Genomic DNA, 13,327 nt, shown 5'->3' with positions numbered 1-13,327 from the left:
AGAACAACGGCGCGGTAGAATGCTTCTGAGATCATGGAAACAAAAAAAGGAGTATAGTAGAATAAGAGTAGAGTAGACACACTGTTTGTTTTTTGTTTAATGTTGACAAGTAGCGTAGACAGATATTTACCAAATGTCATGGGCCTTGGTGTTCGAGTACACTGTCTATGTCCTAATGAAAATATTTCTCCCACATAAAATAAGACCGGTGGAAAGGAGAGCTTCATTAAGTACATGTACTTATAAAATTAAAACTAAAGTAATAATGTACATAAGAATATCTGCGTTAAAAGTCACTGCCGTCCATTGACAATGCAATGTACGATGTTTATGCATATGTTAAAATCCATGTACAGGTATCGATGATTTAGACTGTGTGCATTGGTGGGAGCAGCTATTCATATGACCGGCACTAGTATGGCGAGCTGTTCGAGGTAACACTGGACAAAAGGAGCCGGCTGCTGTGGTGGCCGAACTGCTGGTGTGGATGTAGACGGTAAAACCGCTCCTGCCTAGCGCCTCACGGACAAAAGGTGACTGACAGCGGACACACGCCGTCGCACTCCCAGATATCAACTGGGCCCGCGCAGCTTGCTAATGATCTACAGAGTGGTGGTATGTTCAACAAGGCTTCGACAGCAGATGACATGGCAGATAAACTGATAGGATCACTGTCGCCACAGGCAGGCCGTACAGAGATGAGGTTTGTGTACTGCAAAAGGAACCATTATCGCTACCTTGTATCACCATCAAAGCTTAAAGAGTGACTTTCATGTCACGAACCCAACAGTTTCGTGTCTTCTGACACAGTCTAACGGGAATCGAGGCAACTACAAAAATTCGCGTTTCGAAGCAAAACCTAAACCAATCCTAAAAGTCAAATTAACTTACAACGCCCTATGTTCCTTACCTAATTACAATAGTTTACAAGAGACAGAAGATAACGAAGCAAGAAGATTAGGAACACTAAAATTAATGACTAAAGCTGAAATACACGAAGAGTGAAATAGGGATAGCTACACATGCTCTTAGTCAACGCAGAAGAAGTATAGGTTTCCTAAAATCCACTGCCTGCACCACATAAAACCTGTGTACCTCTCTATCGAACAATTATCTCTCTCGGCGAAGAACACCAGACGAGACTGCCCATCAATGCAACACTGCATTGCTGCACACCTTGTGAACAGACGCCATACACCGACGTCACTGTACCTCGGCGATCAGTGCCAATCAACGAGAAAGCTGAGCGCCCATGGATCTTATTGCAAACGCACTACAGTTAATTCACACCAGAGACGCGCATCAATTCACACCACGTACCATCACACACAGATTACAGTGTCCTCCTGTATGTAAACTATCATCAATAGTGTCAGTGAAGTGTCAATCAGTGCATAGTATTAGGACCATACAAACAGTAGTGCGACATCTGATAGACTCTTAACACCCACAGACAAAATTAATCGATGCTTTTCTGAAACATTTTTTGTAAACTGTATCAATTCAAAATGTATCATACTAATCTACGTAGTTTCTACATGTTTCTTGTAAGCGAACACACTGAATATTTGTACACTTCTCTTTGTTACTCTAACATTGAAAGGTCGATTCGAAAACGAACATTTGTAATTTTCTTTTAAATGCAGATCGTCAAAAGGAACAGATAACTGACTTATGCACCAGGGACAGAAACACTTCCAGATACAATTTCACCAGAAAATTGTTATATGTAACGAATACTAATTGGCTGAAATGATAAAATGACAAAGTTATATCTGTTGAAATGATAAAGACGAGACTGCCCTCTTCTAATACATGAAATTTGAATGCTGGACGACCATATGTATCAAATGGTTTCTTTTTTTTTATATATATATGTTGTATTACTATAGATTCAGTTAGGGAAGGATGAGAGATTGTATGAAGGGAGTATAATTAAATAGAGGGACTACCGTTTGTCATAATTAACTAGATAAATTATATTGTCTCTTTGGCCGACATGTGTTATTTTCCACCTGAACATTTGTAACACGTCCAGGAGTACAATTGGGTGGGGTGGTACCTTAAACTGGTTGTCGTTTCTGCTTTTTCTTGACCGTGCGCCCTGTCCACACCACGTACCTGGTAATCCCGCGGCGGCAACTGTTCTGCTCCACACTGCTGCTGGCATGCCTGAAATTATTTATCGAAATATGCAAGCGAATAAAGGGAGCCACTCAACGTTAAGCACAACACTGTTCTACGTCTGGTATGAACATCTATATTCTGAGACGATATGGAAATCACAGGTTGCACTGTTTACACTATAAGTCGTAAATGTTAATCCCAACTGACTGTCTTGATAATTATCTGTCCACTTGGACGAGCGTACACGTACCGAACACAGCGCGGATGATTGTTGATGATGCGGAAGCCGAATGGTCGCACGAAAGTTCTTACGCTCGTCACGCATACACAGATATTTGGTACCAGTCCTCCTTTACACTAGTAATAAATTTTATCACTGTTCACAAGGTTAAATTTACAGATCACAGTTCTTCAGTTCTACGAGCGTGCGCGTAACCGTCGCGGCGCGGCTGATTGTTGACGATGCGGAACGCGATGATCGAACGCACTTTCTCACGCTCGCTACAAGACACTGGCACTTACATGCTCTCTTTTGTAAAAAATAGTATTACTGATTCACATTAGTTCATTCTGGGAGACCGAACACGGCGCGGATGATTGATACAGTACGATACGACGCGCATCGAGAGGATACACAAATACGTTATCAGTAGCACTGCTCATTTTTAAATTATTTCTTGACGCACTTTCCCAAGATACTCCACAACTAAGCCAGCGATATGGCAGTACCCTTACACATTGTATTAGTCGTGCTACAAACAAAAAATAATTCAGACTATAAGGCACCGATGAAAAAAGTAGTAAATAATTACCATGTTTAAAGTTGGTAGCATCCCAAAACTGAATGTTTGGTGAATGGGTAAAGGCATATTGGTGTATCTGTCCTTCTGCTCTCGGTAGATTGATAAATTGATAAGGGCACGAAAAGAAATTGTACTGCACGAGATGACACTGTAAGAGCTCACACTAGTACAAAACTGCGGGGAACGGGAAGGTATTGTAAGGTGGCGTTATTTTACAACTTACAAACAGCGTTTACATTCAATACGACATATGTAAGCCCCTTTAATTATAGAACAGACAGGTTTGTGATCGTTCGTTAAAAACCTGTATATGACTGACATCGTCTAGTACACTTAATATATTGTATAATGTCTGCATGCTGGGTGACGGGGGGACATGCAGAGCTGTGAAACTAGTGGTAGAACGGAAGGACACAGGGAGTTCACAAATTCCTTCGGGCAATAGGATGGCACAGCCGCTTCTGGCGCTAATCCTGGAACCCGTCCGTGAGCTGGACCAAAAAATGGCTCTGAGCACTACGGGACTTAACATCTGTGGTCATCAGTCCCCTAGAACTCAGAACTACTTAAACCTAACTAACCTAAGGACATCATTCACATCCATGGCCGAGGCAGGATTCGAACCTGCGACCGTAGCGGTCACGCGGTTCCAGACTGAAGCGCCTAGAACCGCACGGCCACACCGGCCGGCTGAGCTGGACCACTTGCAAAACAGGACCACTTGCAAAACAGGAACAAGTGGCCGGCACGCATGCGTGAGAAAACAGTCTGGTCAGCCAAAAACACATGACAGCAGGTATTCGCATAATTTCCTACGGACGTAGAAAGAAGTTCCAGAAACTTCTATATGGATTCCAAACTGCGATTGGTCGGCGTTCACAAAGGAGAGCCTTCCGGAAAGATGATTCGCCACCCAACTTTAGGGCGGAGAAAAAGACTCAGCAGCGATAAGAGGAGAGAAGATTAAAGGTGAGTCGTCTTGGAGGCCCACGGCAGTCGACAGATGTCTTCGGCTGTAATTTTGGCGAAGTACAATTTTGCTATTATCTCACTGAGGCGAGAAGTTATGCGGTTATAGCTTATGATCATTACGGTGATGTTGCTTATGCACCGGCGTGTAGGAAAGTGAATTTACATTGGAGAATCACGTGTTCCACTCCTTTCTGCACTGAGGTTTCATACTGGTCACTGAGATAGTAGTTCCTTCTTGATATTTAGTACAACGGCGGATGTCAGTTACTCCGTGCCTAATCACAGATCGCGAGTACATTATAGGGCAGAGCCAGACAGTTCAAGGGCCAGTATTAATACAGGAAGAACCTGAGATTTGTAATCATTATTTAATGTCTTTAAATTGTTTTTATGGTGAACAAATGTGTTAAAATTAAGGCATTTATCCTTTAGTAGATAGTATTTTCTTGTACCAATTAATCTTGTCGCTTGTGTACATTTTATAACTTATTCGTTAAAAGGGGGACTGAATTTAGTCAGCTTATCCTGACATTCTATCGTATCCACAGGATAAGATTACGAAACGGGTAGGTTATCATACGGCAATTTACAAAATTAATGAGAATAACGTACTCGTACTGGGGGACAAGTAAGTGTCTGGGCGACTTCAGTAGCGTTAAAATATTCACTGCGCAAATTATCACTTGTACGTACTCATGGCAAATCTACGCGATCGATAGCCAGTAGAAGTGGAGGTACGTTAGAAATTGAAAGGTGATGTCTTACAGTTCTATATGCTGTTGTAAATTCAGCGGTAGCAATGAACATTTGGGACAAAACTAGTGTAGCAGGGGATACAACCCGTCGGCTTTGGACAATGACGTCACAAGTCGCCAAACGAGAAGCGATTCTTCTTAGTGTTGTAGCTCCCTTCAGTAGCTGATAAGTGTTTTTTGGCTTTAAAAAAAAATCTCACGAGATAGAATAAACAGATCCACTTTATTAAGCAATCAGTAAAAAAACGAAACTGAAACATAACAGCAAAAGCGAAAATGGTAAACTGCTCTCTGGCGACTTGTGACGTCATTGTCCAAAGCCGACGGGTTGTATCCCCTGCTACACTAGACCCGAACATTTCCTGTCTTGTAGTCGGTTTTATTCTCCCGCAGTATTATTTTTTTTTTTTTTTTTGGGGCTTTTCGGTCTCCAACAAAGTTTGCAGAATGCTTCGCCATAGGTGTTTCCTCTTTTAACGAAATGCCATATTTCTGTTTATCCGTCACCAAAACAGCGGGTACGTTTCGCTTTTGACATCACAAAACAATGGTAACTCTATACGGCACTGCAATGATAAACGTATTTATGGAACTCAAGTTACCCAACAATACGAACAACTGAGTAATGGTTGTTATACAGCGTTACCAATTGCAATCAAATAAATTAGAAATAGTATAAGAGTAGGTCGCTGGCGCTTGTTATATGTTATATATTAATAAATGTTAATATATTGAACCAGTAGAATATAGATCTTCGAAACTCCTGCTTTAAAATCGGGATATTTAGCTTCCCAATTGAGCTCTTTTGGGACACTGGGACAAAGAGTGAAAAAACGAGACGTTGACGATTGATCGGGACGTATGGCAACCCTAACTACTTCTCATCGTGCTAATTCAACTGGGTTTGGATCCTTTTCTCGGTTTGATTAGCGCTGGTTTTTAATGTAATTAGTACCTCCAGACCTACTTCCAACACGATAGAACAGGTACGAACCGTTCAAAGAACTCATTTACATGTTGCCGTCACCGGTAGCCGGCTCAGGGCTCAAGAGAAATACACCCCCCACCCGCGCGCAAAGAGCTTGCGACTTTACACCACTTGTGGCTTGCCCGCCACACTTTGCGAATGCACGGCTCCGTACTGTGCTGACGAGAAATCAATACGTAATTGAAAACGTACCCACTAAAGGTCTTAACTTTGTCATGTGCTATTGAGAGCTTGCGCGAATTTAAACGCGCAATGAAGAATTATTAAGCTCGTCTGAAATAGTTACTTGCTCCCCGTCGGACACGGTTCGGCTGCTAACACATAAGAACTGCAGTGTCCCGATCTGTGACGTATTTGCCACCGCCTGTCCTCCTCGGCTGTGGCAGTGGGGTTTCCCGGCTTTCCACAACAGCTGCACGGCTGCCGTGTGCCTTATAACCTGGCGCGCAAATATGAAATGTCTCATACAGTGTGCCTCCCGGCAACTACGTACCGGTGCTGTTTAAACGACAGCTGGACAAGTGTGAAATGACGTAAGAGTTGCAGAGAGGTCCCAAACGGCCTAGGTATGCGCTATACAGCAAGATTACTATAGTCCGTGTTGTGGCGTAACAAGCTAGTTACGCCACACTGAGAAGGGAGCCGAAAGGCACGCGTACACACACGCCGACTGGCGTCAAGTCTGGAACAGGATACGTTATGACTGCTATCAAGAAAATACGTAGCTTTGGAATATACTTAACTTTATTCTTTGTTGGTTTACAACGTTCTTCTTGAGACATTTATACGATAACTCTCAAACTAGGTAAGGCTAATGGCGCCTTGCTAGGTCGTAGCCATGGACTTAGCAGAAGGCTATTCTAACTGTCTCTCGGCAAATGAGAAGAAGGCTTCGTCCGTATTGTCGCTAGCAATGTCGACCGTACAACTGGGGCGAGTGCTATTCCGTATCTCGATTAGATTAGATTAGATTAGATTTACTTTCATTCCAATTGATCCGTAGTGAGGAGGTCCTCCAGGATGTGGAACATGTCAGAAAAACAACAATACATGACAAATATTTAAACTAAAACAAATAAGCTAATGTACCATTCCACAGGTCCCAAGTGGAATGATCGTCATTTTTTAATGAACACTAAGAGTCATTTTACAAATACTATTGCACTGAATTTAAAATAAAAAAGTTTTATATTTATTTATAAGGTAAGAAACATGTAATACAACTACTGTAATACTTATTTACAATGAACACATTACTGCACTGAAATGGTGCAGAAGTTAGATTATACTTACACACACACACACACACACACACACAAATTTTCAGTGAACACATTACTGCACTGAAATTGTGCAGAAGTTATGTTGTACTTATATACAAATCAGTTGGTTTTCCTCAGAAATTCATCAATGGAGTAGAAGGAGTTGGCCACCAATAAATCCTTTAGGCTTCTCTTAAACTGAATTTCATTGGTTGTTAAGCTTTTTATGGCTGCTGGCAAGTTATTGAAAATGTGTGTTCCTGAATAATGCACACCTTTTTGTACAAGACTAAGTGACTTTAAATCCTTGTGAAGATTATTCTTATTTCTAGTATTGATTCCATGAATTGAGCTGTTGGTTTGAAAAAGTGATATATTTTTAATGACAAATTTCATTAAGGAATAAATATATTGGGAAGCTGTAGTTAGTATCCCTAGTTCCCTAAACAGGCTTCTGCAGGATGTTCTTGAGTTCACACCACATATAATTCTTACTGCACGTTTTTGTGCCCGGAAAACTTTAGCTTGGCTTGATGAATTACCCCAGAAAATAATCCCATATGACATTATGGAATGAAAGTAAGCATAGTATGCCAGCTTTTTCATTTTTATATCCCCTATGTCTGACAAAATTCGCATTGCAAACAGAGATTTGTTAAGACGCTTCAGCAGTTCTGTGGTGTGCTCCTCCCAGTTGAATTTATTATCAAGCTGTAATCCCAAGAATTTAACACCGTCCACTTCTTCTATCTTCTTGTCATCATATGTTAGACATATACTCTTGGGACACCCCTTACAAGTTCTGAACTGCATGTAGTGTGTTTTTTCAAAGTTTAGTGACAAAGAATTGGCTAGGAACCAGTGATTAATGTCTACAAATATTTTATTGGCTGATCTTTCTAAGACTACACTTGATTTGCTATTTATTGCAATGTTTGTATCATCAGCAAACAAAACAAACTTGGCATCTGGTAATGTTACTGATGAAAGGTCATTGATATACACAAGAAAAAGTAAGGGCCCCAAAATGGAACCTTGTGGGACCCCACATGTAATTAGTTCCCAGTTGGATGATGCCTGATAGCTTGATACATGCCTCTTTCCTAATAACACCCTTTGTTTCCTGCCAGAGATATAAGATTTGAACCATTTTGCAGCATTTCCTGTTACACTATAATATTCTAGTTTACTTAAAAGGATATTGTGATTTACACAGTCAAATGCCTTTGACAGATCACAAAATATACCAGTTGCCTGCAATTTTTTGTCTAATGAATTAAGTACATTTTCACTGTAAGTGTAGATAGCCTTCTCAATATCAGAACCTTTTAGAAATCCAAACTGTGACTTTGACAGTATGTTATTTGAGATAAGATGGTTATAAAGACGACTGTACATTACTTTTTCGAAAATTTTTGAGAATGCTGGCAACAGTGAAATTGGACGGAAATTTGATGCTATTTCTTTATCTCCCTTCTTAAACAGTGGCTTAACTTCAGCATATTTCAGCCATTCGGGAAATATTCCACTGATAAACGACTGGTTACACAGATAGCTTAATATGTTACTTAGCTCAGAATCACATTCTTTAATTAACTTTGTTGATATTTCATCATACCCACTAGATGTTTTTGATTTTAAAGATTTTATGATGGACATTATTTCTGTTGGGGTAGTGAGGGTCAAATTCATATTATGGAAGTTACTTGAAATGTCTGGTCTAAGGTAATCCATAGCAGCATCTACTGAACCTGACAACCCCATCTTTTCAGTAACAGTTATAAAATGTTTGTTAAAAAGTTCTACAACACTATACACATCTGTCACCAATGCATCATTTACTCTTAATGCTATTTGTTCCTCTTCATGTCTGGTTCTACCGGTCTCCTCCTTCACTATATCCCATATTGTCTTTATTTTGTTATCTGATATGACTATCTTTTCCTTGTAATATATTTGCTTTGACATCCGTATTACAGTCTTTAATATTTTGCAGTATTTCTTATAATGTGCTATAGCATCAACATTGGAAATGTTTCGGATTGACAGATACAGTTTTCTTTTTGTTTTACAAGATACCTCTATTCCTCGAGTAATCCATGGCTTCTTTGTAGACTTTGCTCTAACCTTGGTAAGTTTTGGGGGAAAGCAGTGTTCAAATAAGGTAAGCACTTTATTAGCAAAAATGTTATATTTTTCATTCATGCCATGAGCACTGTAAACATCAGTCCAGTGAATGTCTCTGAGGAGTGTCCTAAAATAATCAATTTTTGGCTTACTGATTACCCTCTTGAGCTCAGATTTAACAGATTTTATATCCTGTTCAGTATTAACATTTAACAGAAGGAACTGCATGTCATGGTCTGAGAGGCCATTGACTATTGGTTTTGTAATATAATTTTGTTCATTTGACTTTTCTATAAAGATATTATCAATGGCTGTTTGTGAGCAAGTGGTTATCCTAGTGGGGAACTTTACTGTGGGAATTAAGTTGAATGATAGTGTTACTAACTCAAATAGGTTCTTATTGGGAGAGTCTTTAAGGAAATCTACATTGAAATCACCAGCAACCACTATTTCTTTGTTTTTGGTTGTTAAATGGGCCAGTACAGCTTCAAGGTGGTTTACAAACAGATTAAAGTTACCTGCAGGTGCTCGATATACACTTAATATTATGAAAGATTTTTTGTGAAAATCTAATTCTGTTGCACATGCTTCCATATGCTGTTCTAGGCAAAATTTATGAATGTCTATGTTCTTAAATTTATGACAGTTCCTGATGAATGTGGCAACTCCTCCTTTCTCCATTTCTGATCTACAATAGTGAGATGCTAACCTAAACCCTGTAACACTTAAAAGTTCTATACCAGTGGTCACATGATGTTCAGAGAGGCAGATTATGTCAGCTGGGTTTGAAGACTCTAATTCATCTATGCAGATAGTTAATTCATTAATTTTATTTCTCAGTCCTCGAATATTTTGATGCAATAAAGATAGCTGACATTTCACATTGACTGACTTAAAATTGGATGGAGTTAAAATATCTGCTGACAGTTGAAAATTCTTAACCAATGGCTGTTTATGTTGATGTAATAAGCTGGAATTATGTTTTTTGATTTCTTTCTCAAACTGAAGGTTTGTCTCAGTTCTAACCTCTCTTAAAATTTGTTTTCTTTCTGTCCTCCCTACCCTAAAAAAGGGTCTTTTCTGAATCCTATAACCACTGGTATTTTACCACTCATGACAGTGCCTCCCCCCTTTAACTTTCCTGCTATTTCCCCAGCCAATTTACCCTTCCCCTTCCTCTTGAGGTGAAGGCCATGCCTAGTATAATCCCACCTACTGACAGAATCAACATGAACCACACCAATGTGTGACCCCGCACCCGACATGAGCAGCCGTTCCAGCTCCAAATTAACTCTCTTGACAGAAGAGTTCAAATGAGGTCGGTCATGGCGCCCAAGAACAGATACAAACTCAACACTGGTATGCCTTGTGGTGGCGCTCGGTCTGCGATCACACAGTGGCGACACGCGGGTCCGACATGTACTAAATGGACCGCGGCCGATTTAAGCTACCACCTAGCAAGTGTGGTGTCTTGCGGTGACACCACAGTCCGAATAATATTACTTGGCAGTTAACGTCTGTCACTTGCCCTACAGTGTTGCCAAATTGGCTGCCGGCTACCGCTCTGTTATAGGTGACACGCAGCAAACGCGGCGCGCACTTCACAAATCCTGTTATGCGTAACACGGAACAGTGTTGGAGGAAGTCGCCGCTGCGAAGTATGTCGGAAGTGCGAGATGCTCTGTCGACAGCTGATTTTAAGTGATCAATGACTGAACTGCGGCAGCCGACGCGTTTTGTGGGGTTGGAACATTATGCACGGAGTGACACTTGCACGGAGCCTGCGTCTCTTATAGGGCTCGACTTTCACGGGTACAGTCACACATCTGCTCGTGCCTGTTAGCTCGAACTCACACCACAGCAGTATGCAACTACGTATCGCTTCAGTGCGTCTCATTAACGCGTTTCGTGGCAAATTTATTTTTAAGACATATATTAATGAGAACTGGCAATGAAATTCAACATCTCTTAATATTCTGATGATGCAAAGAATAGAGAGCAGCTAAGTGAGAAACATTGTATTTCTTCCGACTGTGGCAACCTAATGAACTGCCGTTTTTGGACGAAATTTAAATTGACAAATTTATATTTCGTTACCACTTTATTTAAACATAAACTTAAAAACACAGAATGTCGTTGAATATTACTTACTTTGCGTTTCACTTAAGGATAAGTGTCTGGTGCCACTTATCGAATAATGCTAATTCGAAAACAAGCTCTTAAGAAGTCTGCCAGTGAGCTTCTGTGAGTGGATTTCGTTCTCGTCATTGCGTAAAAATGCAGAATGCACGTGTATGCGTAAGCACTGACATGGTCGTAGCAGTAGACTTGTGAAGTCGTGAAAATTTATGTTAAGGAAACAGAAATCTACGAGACTAATTTTGCTATAAAACTTATCACGCAAAGTCACAGTAGGTGTATAAGTTCCAACCGTAACAGAGTCTGGACATTTGTCAATATAACCCGAAAATCAGTGAAACTGCGCAAACCCTTTGCAAGCTGAAAAGCAGTATGGTAACTTGATCTAACTGCAGAATCATTCATTGAATGTTCCTCCTGAAAATAACCTACAATAAAATATATTTTCTTCGTCATTTTTATCTGATTTTCGTCTTTCCATTAGTTGCTCTAAACTCGTGGAGGTATGTACCGTCTATGCAGCTAAATGAAGGCAGTTTGTTGCCATACGCGTTTCGCTTCATTTATTTGGAAATAATCATCGGTGGCCTGAAATACATGTTTCTTTTTATACATACAATAAACGAACGTGATAGATACAATATGCTGATATATTACATTTTGTCATGTGTTTCTCTTGCTTTTTAGGTTAGAAGCAACTTTTGTAGCACAAGTTTCGTATTGTGAATGTATCGTTCGGTGTTACTCACGATTTCCAGCGCTGTGAACACGTGTGTGTGTTCCTGGAGATGTATTTGTTGTTCTTCATACTCCAGCTGGCCGATTTCTGGCGTTGTTTCATACGCACTTATCACATCGCATGTTTCACTTTCACTTCCATTTGGTGATCAACATGTGTGTGTTTTCGGTGTGTAGTGTTGCCAACTGTTCTGTGTTTGCCTGTCTTTTGTTTCTGTTGTGTTTGATGTTTTTCATTTGTTTTGTGTGTGTGTGTGTGTGTGTGTGTGTCGAACAACAACAAACTGCCTTCATTTAGTTGCACAGACGGTACACACCTCCACAAATATATTTTCATGCTGAAAACTGGAGAATTGTTGAGACGTTTATGTCTCTGCTCCCTTATGGTGAATACTTTCTTCGATCATGTCGCTAAAAGCATTTCGTTTTTTGCCCACATCGGCTCCTCGCTGTTCACCTTCAAAGTGTCCATAATCTCTCTCATGGAATTTATTGTAATGCCGTCGAAAACTGAATTTTTGTTGCGTTCAAAGTTTTGAACCTCATTAATAAAACACTAAGCGCATCAAGAAACCATAAGCATATAGACTAAGCATTCTGCACTGATACGTTGATGTTGTTGTGTCTGAGAGCTATGAATTTCTTAAACCGACCATCATGCTACTTTTCATCCCCTTAAAAACAGTTAAAGGGATTCACCACCCCAAAACTTTAATTTAAAAAAAAGTTAATGGCTATTTCGCATCTTAGAGCGTTTACTCTTAGATTCCAAAGCGATTTGGCTGTATTCGAATTACAAGTACATCTAACAAATAATTGAAATACAGTATTTGTAAGGGGCTCTGACGCACCGAAAGATGTCAAAGATACTTTTTTATTTCTATCACAATCAAACAGAACCATCTTTACTCCGAACTCGACATAAACTCAAACTGGGAAAATCAAGTTGCAAATTTCCAGGGAAACTGTAAATCAATTACGTTGCCTGTTGACTGTGTAAATATAAATTTATGGAATACACTGAAGTCCTGTTTAGTACAATCAACAAGCTCCAAGGAAATAGCCACTAGCTTACAATCAAATATACTTACCACTGCACCTCCTCAAGAAGACTGTTGTTGTGGTCTTCAGTCCTGAGACTGGTTTGATGCAGCTCTCCTTGCTACTCTATCCTGTGCAAGCTTCTTCATCTCCCAGTACCTACTGCAACCTACATCCTTCTGAATCTGCTTAGTGTATTCATCTCTTGGTCTCCCTCTACGATTTTTACCCTCCACGGTGCCCTCCAATGCTAAATTTGTGATCCCTTGATGCCTCAAAACATGTCCTACCAACCGATCCCTTCTTCTAGTCAAGTTGTGCCACAAACTTCTCTTCTCCCCAATCCTACTCAATACCTCCTCATTAGTTACGTGA

This window comes from Schistocerca piceifrons, chromosome 3 (assembly GCF_021461385.2).
Source record: "Schistocerca piceifrons isolate TAMUIC-IGC-003096 chromosome 3, iqSchPice1.1, whole genome shotgun sequence".
In the NCBI taxonomy this organism is placed as follows: Eukaryota; Metazoa; Arthropoda; class Insecta; order Orthoptera; family Acrididae; genus Schistocerca; species Schistocerca piceifrons.
The sequence above is the reverse complement of the archived record's forward strand: the minus strand, read 5'-3'. Positions refer to the sequence as shown.